The following is a 13,846-nucleotide window of genomic DNA, read 5'->3' on the forward strand; positions in this document are numbered from 1 at the left end:
CTAGATCAACAATTCTTTGATTACTTTTGGAAAGTAAAGGTTATCCCATCTACTAAGCTCTTTGTTTGGCAAGCTATCTCAAATGAAGTACCTACATTGGTTAACTTAAGACTTAGAGGGGTAATCTTTAACAATGTTACTTGTGTTATGTGTAGTGATGTCAAAAAAAATCGTACCCGCAGGTATCTGCGAATAAAATCCGCAACGGGTAGAAAATGGATATTGTAAATGGATACTCGCGGGTAACGGGTACGGGTATTTTTAATACTCACATGTTAACGGGGTGGGTACGGGTATCATAGTATCTGTACCCGTGGATACCCGTACTCACTATACTCTAATTTAAATTAAAAAAAAAACATGATTAAAATATTAACATATTGATTTTGAATGAGTTATTTAGAATTTGTTTAAAAATTATGAATGTTATGTATTGTATTTTATTTGAATTTACGATTAAAATATGTTGTTAAATATTTATGTCAAATATATGAAATCAAAATTCATGAGAAATCAAAATTCATGAGAAATCAAAATTAATTTATGAAAATTCATGAGAAATCAAAATTAATTTATGTCGAATATTTTCTTCTTTGTTTTCTTCTTATATTCTTTTCCAGAATGGGTTGGCAACCCAAATCCTTTTTCCACCCTCATTTAGTTTTTGCACCATTTTAAAAAATTGGGCTCAATAGCCCAATGTTGTTTCCTTTTCTCCACCACCATTTTCATTTTTCAACCCCTAAAATTTATTGTTAAGAATGCAATATATATTTAGGGATTAGCCAAATAGGCATAGAGGCGGAAACAATTGTTCAGTTTTGGTAACTACCTTGATAACTTCAATCAAAATTTGCAAAAGGCAATCACGTTGACATTCAAAGAGTGTAAGACCAAGAAATTCATACTAATAATAATTAATAAAGTATAAGTGATGGTGGGTTGAGAATACCCTAAGGGAGTTCCTTGATAAACCCTAGACAAGGAATAGTGTTAGCTTAAGTGGTTGAGAGCACTTGATTATGTTAAGAGGACTTGGGTTCAGGTTCTGTGTATGCCATTAGTATGTTTATTTAATTCTATTTTATTTTGCGAATATATTGTGAATGTGGAAGCATGGTTTAAGCTCGTATGAATGTGTGGATTGACATGAATAATGTGATGGTTTGTTTGTCTACATGTGTTTGATAGGTTAGAAGGATGTGGGTTTGAATCTTGGCTAAAGTAAGTACACCCTTTATATTTTTATATTTTTGTTAAGTGATGGAAAAATCTAGAAACTGTAGAAATTCCCTGAGAAACCAGAGAGGTATCAGTTGGGGTGCAGTAATCAAAAGTAATGACCATTAAACCTTGAATTTAAGTTAATTTCGTTTTTAATATTTGTATTATTTATTTTGGGTTGAATTTGGGGGAAAAAGAGAGAAGAGGGGTGAGGAAACAAAGAGTCATAGTGTGTGGCAAGTTGTGTGCTGATGATTGATATCCAGAGAGGGAATTGGAGTGGACGTAAGGAAGAATCCATTGAAAATTGGTTGAATCTAGGAAACCAGGTAAGGGGAGTTGATTAATTTTTCTTAATTGTTTATCTCCAAATTATCTTGTGCAATCCTAAAACTATTACTATTTTTGGTATTGTTATTATGAGAAATATGTTGTTGTTATAATGAAAAATTTGGTATATTGAGTTTAAGATATTATATGCTATGAAAAGGTATCATTTTCTGTGGATCAAAGTTGTTGTGCAGTAGCGACGAGATATGAAATATATTGATTTAAGCTTTTGGAGGATTTTGGCAATTACAGTGAACTCTGTTGGGTGTAGGCAATGAATCTATGACATTGATTTGATCATTGTAGAGTCGTGAATTGGTTTTTCATAATACTTCACGGAGTTGTAATATTTTGGTGGGGTTGGTAATTATGGGTTGTATTCTTATAAAATGGTAAAAATCTTTACGTTGGAAATCTTTTTAGTTCATTCTATTATGATTTTAAGTTAAGGTGAATAAGAGGTTTTGGTGTTTTGTTATGAAATTAGTATATTTGAAGTTGATGTTTTATTATGTGTAAACATTCAGTGTATTATTGTGTCGGTAGAAAATGCAATTGGCGGGTGTGGGTTTTGTTATTACATTTTGCCTATGATGGAGCTAAAAAGGAGTTTTAACATATCTAGTTATTTCTACTATCACTTATAAATTGGTAATTGAATGTATCAGATGTAGTTTATAATATTTTATAAAGATTATTACATATGCATATTATTGGTCGTTTATTATGTGTACTGGGATAGATAAATTCAATTGCAATTTTACTCTCTATTAGTTACGTTTTGGTAGTAAAATGTTAGAAATCCTTTTATTTTAAGTGATATATGTTTTCTTGTATTATTAATATAATATGTATTTTGTAAAAGTTAAAATGTTATGGTTTCTGGTTAGACATTTCCAGTTGAGTTATTATAATTTATTAGGTATGTTAAACTTCAGGTTTTGGTTTAGTAAATTGGTCTTAGTTTTTTTAAATATAACTTTGTTGACACCAAAAAGTAAGTATTCGTGTGACAGTTACATACATATTACTGAATATATGTTACTAATGAAATAGCATGTGGTACGTAGCATAGCCCAGTTAATATATATATATATATATATATATATATATATATATATATTATTTTTATTGAAAAAAATTATGTATGTATATTGATCATATAAACAAAATTCTTTTGAAACCATTGTAGTTTCATTTTTTGTTAGAATATCGAAGTATACATCTTTTTATATAGAAACTTAAAATATGATTTTAATGGATTATGTCTCTGGATTGGTTATACTATAATATACATATATATATATATATATATATATATATATATATATATATATAGGTTTAAGAATTTTTGGGATCACATTTGCATTCTAGTTTAATGGATAATATTTTTTGTTAGAATATCGAAGTATACATCTTTTTATATAGAAACTTAAAATATGATTTTAATGGATTATGTCTCTGGATTGGTTATACTATAATATACATATATATATATATATATATATATATATATATATATAGGTTTAAGAATTTTTGGGATCACATTTGCATTCTAGTTTAATGGATAATATGTATTATTTCGGGGTTTGATTATTAAGGCTCGAAGTGGATCGATTTTGAGTGACATCGGCAATGGATCAAGTCATTTGGTGTTTTCAAATTTAAAAGAAACCATAAGTGTTATGATTTAATAAATAGGTTACAAAAGTTGAATATTTTATAAATTATTTTATTGTAAATATACGCACTTGGTGTTTTGGATGTGTAGATATGATTGCTTAATATGTTAGAATCAATTATATAGTTCTTAAACCAATAGAATTCATTTTACTGGTGTGGTGCCTGACGGCGGATATGCTTCCACCAGGTGATAAACCACAAACAAATGGGCCACTAGCGTGTGGCATTTGGCAATATGGGATTACTGCCAGGGGTCTGGAGCACCATTTTGCTTAGGAAGCGTTAGGTGATAGTGTAGAGGCAGGGGTCCATTGCAGATGGATTTGCATGGATGGGTTTGATGTCTTGGTCAGGGATATGTTTGATTAGTTACAAGCGGGGAGGTTCGCACTAGTGCAAGAAAGGCTTTTGGCAGCGGTTATTTTTGTCATTTTGCCCCGGTTCTAGAACCGGGGCATATTAGGACGAGGCCAAAAAGGTTAGCTTTTTGCCTTGGGTCTCAACCGAAGCAGAAGCCCCATATTCTGCCTCGGTTCTGATGAGAACCAAGGCCATGTGTGCTTCGCTGCCCATCTTCTCCACTAGAAACCCTAGGTAGTCACCATGGTTACACCACAACTCCGTCAACCACCGCCAGATCTGAAACTCAAAACGAAAGATCCGTAGCCACTGCAGTCTTCTCTTTCATCGTAAGAGCAATTTTTGAATCATGCAACCACCATGGAACCTCCATGTTCTTCATACACAAAAATGTGAACATCACACTTGCATAAATGCAAACAAAAATCAACCATCTGCAGCAAATCACAAACCCTAAATCGCGTCTCCTCCTCCAAATCGCTAAACCACCTCCTTCGTAATGACAAGTTTCTTCACGCTGCCGCCACCTACACGTCTCGCCACCTTCAACGACAGATCTCCATCCACGCACAACACCAATCTACCACGCACCTGTAACACAATGAACGGATACCCACTTCGCGAGCCCCAAATCGCACTTCGCCAAGCCAGAACACGAATAAGCCAAACGTCTAGTAGTTGTGAGTGGTCGAAGTGCGACAGCAGCAGTGGAGGTGGGTGGCTGAGAGAGAGAACGCGCACGCGAGGAAGAAGAGGAAAACTGGTTTTTGGCAGCGGTTCAATTCCACCCGAGGCAGAAAATACTTTTTGGCCTCGGTTCAATTTTAACCGAGGCAAAAAAATAGTTTTTGGTAGCGGTTTAATTCCAACCGAGGTCAAATGTCACTGCTATAATGGCATTTTTGAAATATTAGCCAACTTTTAAGCTTCGAGTCTTCAAAACCGAGGCATATTAGACCTTTTGGCACCGATTTTTTAATGAACCGAGGCATAAAAGTTGAAAAAAATTGCAAAATTGCCACCACGCCATTTTATGCTTCGGTTAAGCGACAACCGAGACCTATAGCGCGAGTTAAAAGGCCAAAACTGCACTAGTGTCGTAACGGAGATTTGAGATGCGTGATTGATGCGGGAGGGGAGGTTCATATCTTTTTGTACTGTTATGTTGGGATACGAGCAAGGAGGTTCGTATGTTTCGTGCTTACACTTGAGGCTACTATGAGTGGGGAGGTTCATAGTAGGTGTTCACGCATGTTGGACTACGAGCGGGCAGGTTCGTTGAGTTGGACTACGGGCAGGGAGGTCCGTAGAGTTGGACCACGAGCGGGTAGGTTCGTGGGAGTATGATAATCCCTAAGGACCAAGGTTGTGAATGGATCTCTCTCATAAAAGTTATAGGATTGGGGTATGATGTTATAAAGGAGTCAATAAATTAAAATTGGCTAAGATAGATTGGGTGAGGGTTAATTATTATTATTTCATTGATTGTGTTATTTTTCTTTCTCATCTCACCCTTTCTGTTTGTGTTTGGCGATGATCACGTGATTTGTCACATGGGAGCAGATGTGAATCCAAGTGAGTGTGCTGATGCGTAGGGACTGAACAGGGCAGACTGGGGGATGATTTACTTTATATTTTAATTTCATACATTGTAATAAACTTTATGAAGCCTTTCTCTACTATGAGTTTGTAATAATGATGTCACAGTGCATTATAAATGTAGCGATAAAGTTTTAAATTTTTCCCTATTTGGGAATCTTATTTACTATCTTGAATTTCAATAAAATTTTATTTTATCATGTAATATCCATCTAGGGTGTTACAGAGAGAACTGCCAATTGAGAAAAGAGGCTCATTGTTGGCAAAACAAAAAGATGAAGTTTAGTTGCAATATTTTTTATGATGATAAAAGCTAGCTAAGGGACTTTAAAATATATCAAATAATATTGGAAATTTGTACTTTATATTTTGTAGTTGATTAAGCCTTTGTGATAAGTTCATAAGAGTGAAACTTTGTGTATAGGACTAAGTTTACTAAGTCACAAAAGCAACATCCACAAGATCAACTTAGGGAAGTTTTCTTTTTTCATAAAAGATATGTGATAATTGATTATCACTAATGATAATCAATTATCCAAATGAATTCCAATTTTTCAAAAAGGATTTTGTGATAATCGATTATTCCTTGCTGATAATTGATTATCATGACGAGAAATTGTTTTTTAGAAAAGCTTATGGAATAATCGCTTATCGCTTTTGATAATGGATTATCAATGGTAGTTGTAACTTGACTTTTTATATTCTTGACCCAATTGTTGGCCCTAACACACAAGGACCATTGGCTTGAAGCTTTTTTCTTATGATGTCCATATAAATCAAGGTGAAAAGGATGCCTAAGGTGTGTGTTAGAGTATTGGGTTTGGAGTAGAGTCTAGAAAGGTTGTAAAGCCGAGTCAAAATGTCATTAGAATCAAAATAATCAATGTTTGATAGTTTATGAATCAAAATGGCTCGAAATAGATGTATTTTTAAATGATAACTCACTTAATAGAAAAAATAATCAATTAGCAAGTAAACTAATTGAAGTGTTAACTAAGAAAGTGTTATGTTCTATAAATTAATCGATTACAACATTAATAAAATCTATTATTACAGAAAGTTTTATTTTTTATTTTTTGAAATCAAAATTTAATTGATTACCTCATTAACGTAATCGATTAAATTATTCAAATACTAGTTTTGACTTTAAAACCCAAAATATTCTGGTTTCAAAAAGACAACTCATTTTACAAAAGTCTATGCAAGAGTGATTGGAGCTCTTTGGAGCAATTCTTACATCATTTCTGGAAAGTACCAAGATCAATCAAGATCATGTTGATTTAAGTGCATCTTGACTTGGCTTAGGTTGAAATTGTAACACCAATACAGATTAGGTGTATTTGTTCTAATTTTCTTTGTATACTTTCTTTTATAGTGTGTTCTTATCACAGAAAATTATGTGTAGCATTGTCTTGTATACAAAATCTTGAAGTGCATTCAAATCTCTAGTGTATCATGTGTGTGGATCTTGCATAGGAGAATTCTTGTAATACTTCTTTTGATAATGTAGTGAAAAACTCTAGCTAAGGTTGATAGAAACTATATGTAGTTTCTTAAAGAATCAAAAAAGTAGAAAAACTTTATGTGTTTTGTATTCTCTTTGATTATCTTTTGCACATCTTCTATTGTATAAAGATCAAGATTAATAAGCATCACATATTCTTCATCAATTGATTTCCTATTTTCTGAAAATTGGTTTTGAAACTTAAAAACAACCAAAATTTTGATTATAATTAAACCTTTTTCCCCCCTCTTAGTTATGCAAGGTTTCACCACATTTATTTTAATACTAATTTTTGAAATGCTATATATGTTGTGTTAAACCTATTTCAAAAACAACTTTTTGATAATCAAAAGTTTAACATTGTGTTTGCAAAAAAAAAAAACTTCGTTCTTTTCAAAGGGGACTTTGAAAAACCTAGTGCGGGTAGAGCGATAACTTTCACCAAGTGGGTTCTTGAGGGCTAAGTGTTGCTATTGTTGCTAGGAAAAGTTTTTCATCCTTTGTGTGACTCAACGAAAGTTTTTCTCATCTCTTGGTCTTCAAGAGAGGTGTTCTCTAAACCCTAAACTTTCTCATATGTCATTGTAAGTGTAGTTTATTTTAATAATTGAGTTAATCCCTCTTTAGAGACATTAACAACTTGACCTAGAGTCTTTTCATCAAAACCAGTATAAATATCTTATGCAAATCTCTTTTTCCGTACTCTCTTTAATTATCTATTGTTATATTAAAGGAATTTTTTTTTTAATTGAACGATACATTTTAGAAAAAATTTTGAAGTATTAATTTTAATTAAACAAACCAATTCACCCCCTCCCTCACCTGGTTTTTGTCCAACGCAAACATTTCATTGCGCGATTCTATCAATTGGTAACAAAGCTTGTTTTGATAGTTATTCAAACTTTTCTGAATATAGTAGGAAAAAAGCAAACATTTCTCGAGGATGCTTCTATTAACAAACCTCCACTTTTTCCTGGTGAAAATTATTCTTTTTGGAAAGTAAGAATGCAAATCTTTTTGGAATATAATCTTTTTGGAATATGTTGATAGAGTTGTTTGGGATGTAATTTTGAATGGTCCTTTTATTCCTCTTATCACTATTAATAATGTGCAAGAAGCTAAACCTTTTGCCTAGAGGACTGCAGATGAAAACAAGAGAACTCAATATGATGTTAGGGCTAGAAACATAATTTTATCTACTTGAACCCTTGATGATTTATGCAGAATATTTGTTTGTGCCAGAGCTCTAACTAATGAACAGATGATATGAAGTGTGCTAGAAAGAACTCGTTAATACAAGAATACGAGATCTCAAAATGTAACAAGGGAAAACCATCTACGATGTGAAGAAGAATTTCACACACATCATCGATCATCTCTCTGGTTTAGGTAAAATATTGATAATGATGGATTAAATATTAAAATTCTTAAATCTTTGAACTAGACGTGGCAGCCAAAGGTCACAGCCATTATAGAGTCACAAAAATATTTCAACCATGTCAATGGTGGCTCTCTTTGGAAGTTAAGAAAGCATGAGCTTGAACTTCGAAGGTTAAATGAAGAAGAAGATCAAGGAAGGAAGAAAAATATTGCCTTCAAAACCAAGGTTCTCAAAGGCAAAAACCACAAAGAAGATTATGTCTCCAACGATGAAAACTTAAGTCTTATAATAAAGAAGTTCACAAATGTCATGAAGGCCAAAGGTAAAGGTCCGCTCAAGAGAAGTAGAAAGGAGAATCAAGGATCCTCCTCGAATTTCAAGTGCTATGGATGTGGAGAATCAATGCATGTCAAAGCTGACTGTCCAAATGCTAAAAAGAATGAGGAAAAGAAAGGAAGAAAAATTTTCAAGAAAAATACCTATATTGCTTAGGAAGATAATGACTTAAGCTCCTCAAACTCAAATAATTTAGATGAACAAGCACATTTTTGTTTGATCACCAACAATGAATCTTTTGGAAGCCAAGTAAGTGTCTCTGGCTATGATAATCATTATGATAATTGTATGACGCATTTCAAAAATCATGAATATAGTACATTAGATGTTGCTCATAAACAATTAAAATTTGATTTTAAAGATCTAAAAAATAAATTTGAAGTCTCTTGAAGAAGAAGAAATTTTGAAAAATAAAATTTCAATTTTCAAAAATAAAGAAATTACAAATGTTGAGTGTGCATCTTGTGAGACTCGTATGTTTGATATTGACATTCTTGAGAAACTAATTGAAGAAACAACAAGTAATAAAAGTTTTGAAAATTCAACATTTGAGAAAAAGGCTCTTAATAAAAACATGTATGCTTCTAAAAACAAGATTAAAAGTAAAAGAAACCATAGGGTATGGGTAGAGAAAGGAACAACTTATTCTAGGAACCTTAATGTTGTTACATGTTTTTATTGCATGAAAAAGGGATCATACCTCAAATATGTGTAACATTAAACATTGTGGTGTTCCAACTGGAAAGTATGCTTCGGTGCCTATTGTTAAATGATTTTGTTGTATCTCTTACCCTAAGGACCCAAACAATTTATCAAGGACCTAAAAAGTTTGTTCTTTTTATTTTTGTAGGAACCTTCAAAATCTAGAAAGTCTATGTTGTATCTTGACAATGGTGCTCAAGAGACATGATTGTAGATAAGAAGAAATTTGTAAATTTAAAAAGAAAGGAACAAGGCTTTGTTACTTATGGAGACAACAACAAAGGCAAGATCCTTGGAACTAGTGATATTAGTGGGGTAGATACATTGGAGATCAAGGATGTGTTACTTGTTGAAGGATTAAAGCACAATCTTCTAAGTATTAGTCAATTATGTGATAAGGACTCAAAGTAATATTTGTAACACCCATTTTGACATGTCAGATGTAATTTTATAATTTGCCAAAACGTCAACATAAAAACTCTGATACCATCCTATAAAATAGGAAACTTCACAAATATTTTGTCTCAAAACCACTTGCCAAAATTTTCATCCTAATGAAACTTTATCATCCAAAATAAAGCATTAACAAAATAAACCAAACCGATTTAAGACATCAAAACAAAACTTAATACAAATTTCTTCCAAGTTCAAAACTTAAAACTAGTCAAACTATTACATTTATCTTATTCAAAAGAAAATGCTTCGAAATGCTTCATAATAAAAACTCCCCAAAAGGCTTTCCCACGAGCTCCTCACAGTTATGTATCTCCACTAGCATCTACATCAACCTCTGCTCCCGTATAACACATGTTATACGATCATCACATAAACACAAACAATACACAAAACAAGGGTGAGCTAACCACATAAAACATAATACCACATTATTTTGCCAACATACAACTCACCTTGCATTATCACAATATATGCATAACTTCAACCATGATAAGAACCCATCACATGTTCCCAAACCTTTAACATATTACCACCAAGTAATATCAAACGGTATGACATTCTCTCATAACCAACAACACCTCCTGGAAAAATCCTTTCCTCTACTTTCCATAGACTTACAAGCAACAACTCTCCCCACTCAACAAAGCCTTGGATAAGAGCACTCTTGCTAAGCTCATACCAAAGCCTTATTGCTGAAAGAAACCCTTTTTACCCTGACTCAACAAAGTCCTTTGGGTAAAAGAATCATTCTTCCTTTACGGTTATCGGAGAATTCATACTATCTCATCGCATATGTACACATATACATATAATCATATAATGACACAAGCATTATTTTTTTGCACCTAATGATTTTAACATATAATACACTAGATATTCTGCACAAAATTTCACAGAAACAACAACCATAATTATGCACCAAAATTTTAAAGCAAAAATAATCATCACAACCAAAAACACTACAATAGTGCATGACATATTTCTCCTACTACAGACCTCTCATTGACGATCCCAACGGTCAAACCAAAGAGTAGCATGCTATGGATCAGCAATAAAAATTTTCAACTCAATTCAACTGTTAATGAATTAGAAAACTCAATTTTACCAAAACTACGTAGACCAAAAAAATACACACTCACAAGAATACGAAAATTAATGTCCTACAATAGTTTGTGACACATTTCTTAAACTATAGACCTCCAAACGAATATCACAATGGTCAAACTGAAGAATAACATATTATCAATCAATTGTCAAAATTGCGACTCAATCTAATAGTTAATGAACTGGAAAATCAACTTTTCAAAAATTGCACAGATTAGAAAAAACACACCTACTTGAATGTTAAAAACAGCATAAAAATACATATTTTCGTGGATAAAGTACCGATTCAACATACTAAACATCCAAAACATGCATAAAAAGAAATACCAACCATCCCATATCATTCCTATTAACCTAAAGTCAAATACACATCAAGGAAAACTCTTATACCAATATTTGCATGCTTCAAAATTACACACATTTACCAATTCTTAGAAAAACTCAAAAGGTACAATGTTGCACATATTTATCTTCATGCATGTTAACAAAACTTACCAAAAACTTACACAACCTATACTCACACTTCACTCTAATACTAAGCACTGACCAATTGGCACATAATTCCACCACTAATTATTTCCTATTCACATTCACAACACCAAAATACCAAATCCTCAAGCATCAATAGTACTGCAAATATTACATACCAAAAATTACCATGATCACAACCTATGACATACATGAACATGATCAATTATTAATCAACTTACCTCCCATGCAAATTCTTCCATCCAACACATTTTGCTTCTACCGAATTAAACATTACTCCAAAGGCCCAAAACTCATAATATCAAGCAAATTTCTCTTTCATACAATGATATTCTAAAACCATGAACTCCTCACCATATCAACGTAGGAATAACAAAATTTCTACTCAACCACAAAGTAAAATTTATCAATACAACATGAACACCCTAAAAGATGGAAATTCTACCTAAACCTAAATTTTCCTATGCATACATAATTCCACCAAACAAGGAAATTCCCAATTTTCTCTTGCATCAATATGTCTCTAACCCCAACAAATCACATCAACAACATTGCATCATTGTCTCATCATCAACTCATCCATACAATAAAAGAGACAAAAAATATTATAATCATCCGGAAGATACATCTTATCATCCTAACTTCAACCATTTTATAGAAAAAAAAAACATAGTTTCCTATACAAATTCCATATTTTCCCTTCAAAATATTTCTACACAGTTAGCCACAAAATAATAGCAATAAAGCTTAGCATCCCTTACCTGGAATTCCTAAAACAAGAGTTCTCTTCTTCTCAACTGAAAATTTCCACAGCTCCAAAGAAACTCTCCTTCTTCCGTTCTTTGCTTTAGCAAAATGTTTTTGATCACTCTCTCTCAAACCTACGTTGCCTCACCATCCAAAAATTAACTTAGCTAAAAACCTTCTATCTCCCCCAACCAACGTTAACTAATTTTGGTGGCACTAACAAATATTCTAACTAACCTTTCTCTTTTTATGTTTCATAAAAAAAATTAAAATTAAACTTTATATTAATAAAAAAATTAAAATTAAACTTAATATTAATTTGCACTTTGGACACCTTAATAAGTATTATTTTTTTGTGCCTATGACCAAAATCAACCAACCTACCTTCAATTTTTCACCTTCCAACGAGGACAAACAAAATACCAATAAAACTAATATTTTTACCTTTTACTCTAGCCAAGGTTCAAACACACAACCCCTAAGGCTCAAGAAAACACTCCTAACCATATAGACTATCACATTTATCTTATTAACCATACGCACAACAAACATTACAATAATATTCACACAATTAATGCATTCAAAATAAATTATAAAAATTTGTTATTTATTAATTTAAATAACACTCCTCACATCCATCACCACTCTTTTAAATAATAATTATTTTTCTTAGGTCTTACACTATTTGAAAGTGACTATTGCACCATTTATCACAAAGATTCAAAGGAAATTGCTCTAAAAGGTACAAGGCACAATAACATTTATTTAATTGATCTTGATCATGCATCACCTAGGAATATTACATCTTTAGTTGTTCAAGAGGAAAATCCATCGTTATGGCATAATAGAGTTACTCATATTCATATGTAACATTTGAATAAATTGATATATAAGGATCTAGTAATTGCTTGCCAAAAATGAATTTTGAAGAAGATAAAATTTGTCCAGCATGTCAAAAGGGTAATTTCAAAATGAATCTTTTGAAAAAATTTGTGAATAACATGGCATTACACAAGTTTTCTACAACTAGGACTCCTCAACAAAATAGAGTTATAGAAAGGAAAAATATATCTTTAGAGGAACTTATTAGGACTATGTTAAATGAATCAAATATTCCTAAATACTTTTGGACTGATGTTATAAGTATTGCTTGTTATGTCTTGAATAGTGATGAAGGCGTGACCACCACCACCACCTCCTTAGAAGCTCCCTCAAGAAGGATCACTAGAAGCATATCTAGAGGGGAGTCTTCTATTCCATCATCTTTATCTTTGTTTTGCATTTCTTTAGTTTGAATTCCCTAAGTTGGTTTAGAGTTGACTTGTTTTGGTTGACTTGTTGACTTTGACCCAAGTTGACCTTTTGACCAATATTAGATTAACTTAAACCAACATGCTAATCCTTGTTTGTCTTATTTTTGTATGTATTTAAGAAAAAGTAGAGCATGGCTAGGTGGCACATGATGATTGGAGCACTTGGATGATGTGGAAGAGAGAGGAAAGCAAAAAGCATAAAGCAAAAGCAAAAGTAGACATGTACCTTGTCTCCTTTTGCCTTTTTGGTTTATTCCTTAGAAGGCTACTTGGTCTCCTTCCTCTTTTGGCCTAGAATCCTCAAGGAAATGCATCCACCAATCATGTTCAATCATTTGGCGAGAACTCCATTAGCTTTAGGTTTCTAGGGTTTGCTTGTTAGTCCCATTTCATGTTTGTGTATTTGCTTAAGGACCCATATGAACTCCTATTTAAAGGGTGCTCCTTGTCTTGTAAAAGGGTTGATCATTTTGTTGCTAAACTATTGTGTTTCAACCTTTGTTTTTTCGTGAGCTCTCCTTCCTTGAAGTGAACTCGCCTTTGCCTTATCTTGCTTGCAAGTGGCGGCACCATCACTCATCTCTAGGGCTTGGTTGGCTTAGATCCCTCCCTATGAGT

This window comes from Vigna unguiculata, chromosome 3 (assembly GCF_037176805.1).
Source record: "Vigna unguiculata cultivar grain cowpea cultivar isolate G323 ecotype 2 chromosome 3, ASM3717680v1, whole genome shotgun sequence".
Lineage (NCBI taxonomy): Eukaryota > Viridiplantae > Streptophyta > Magnoliopsida > Fabales > Fabaceae > Vigna > Vigna unguiculata.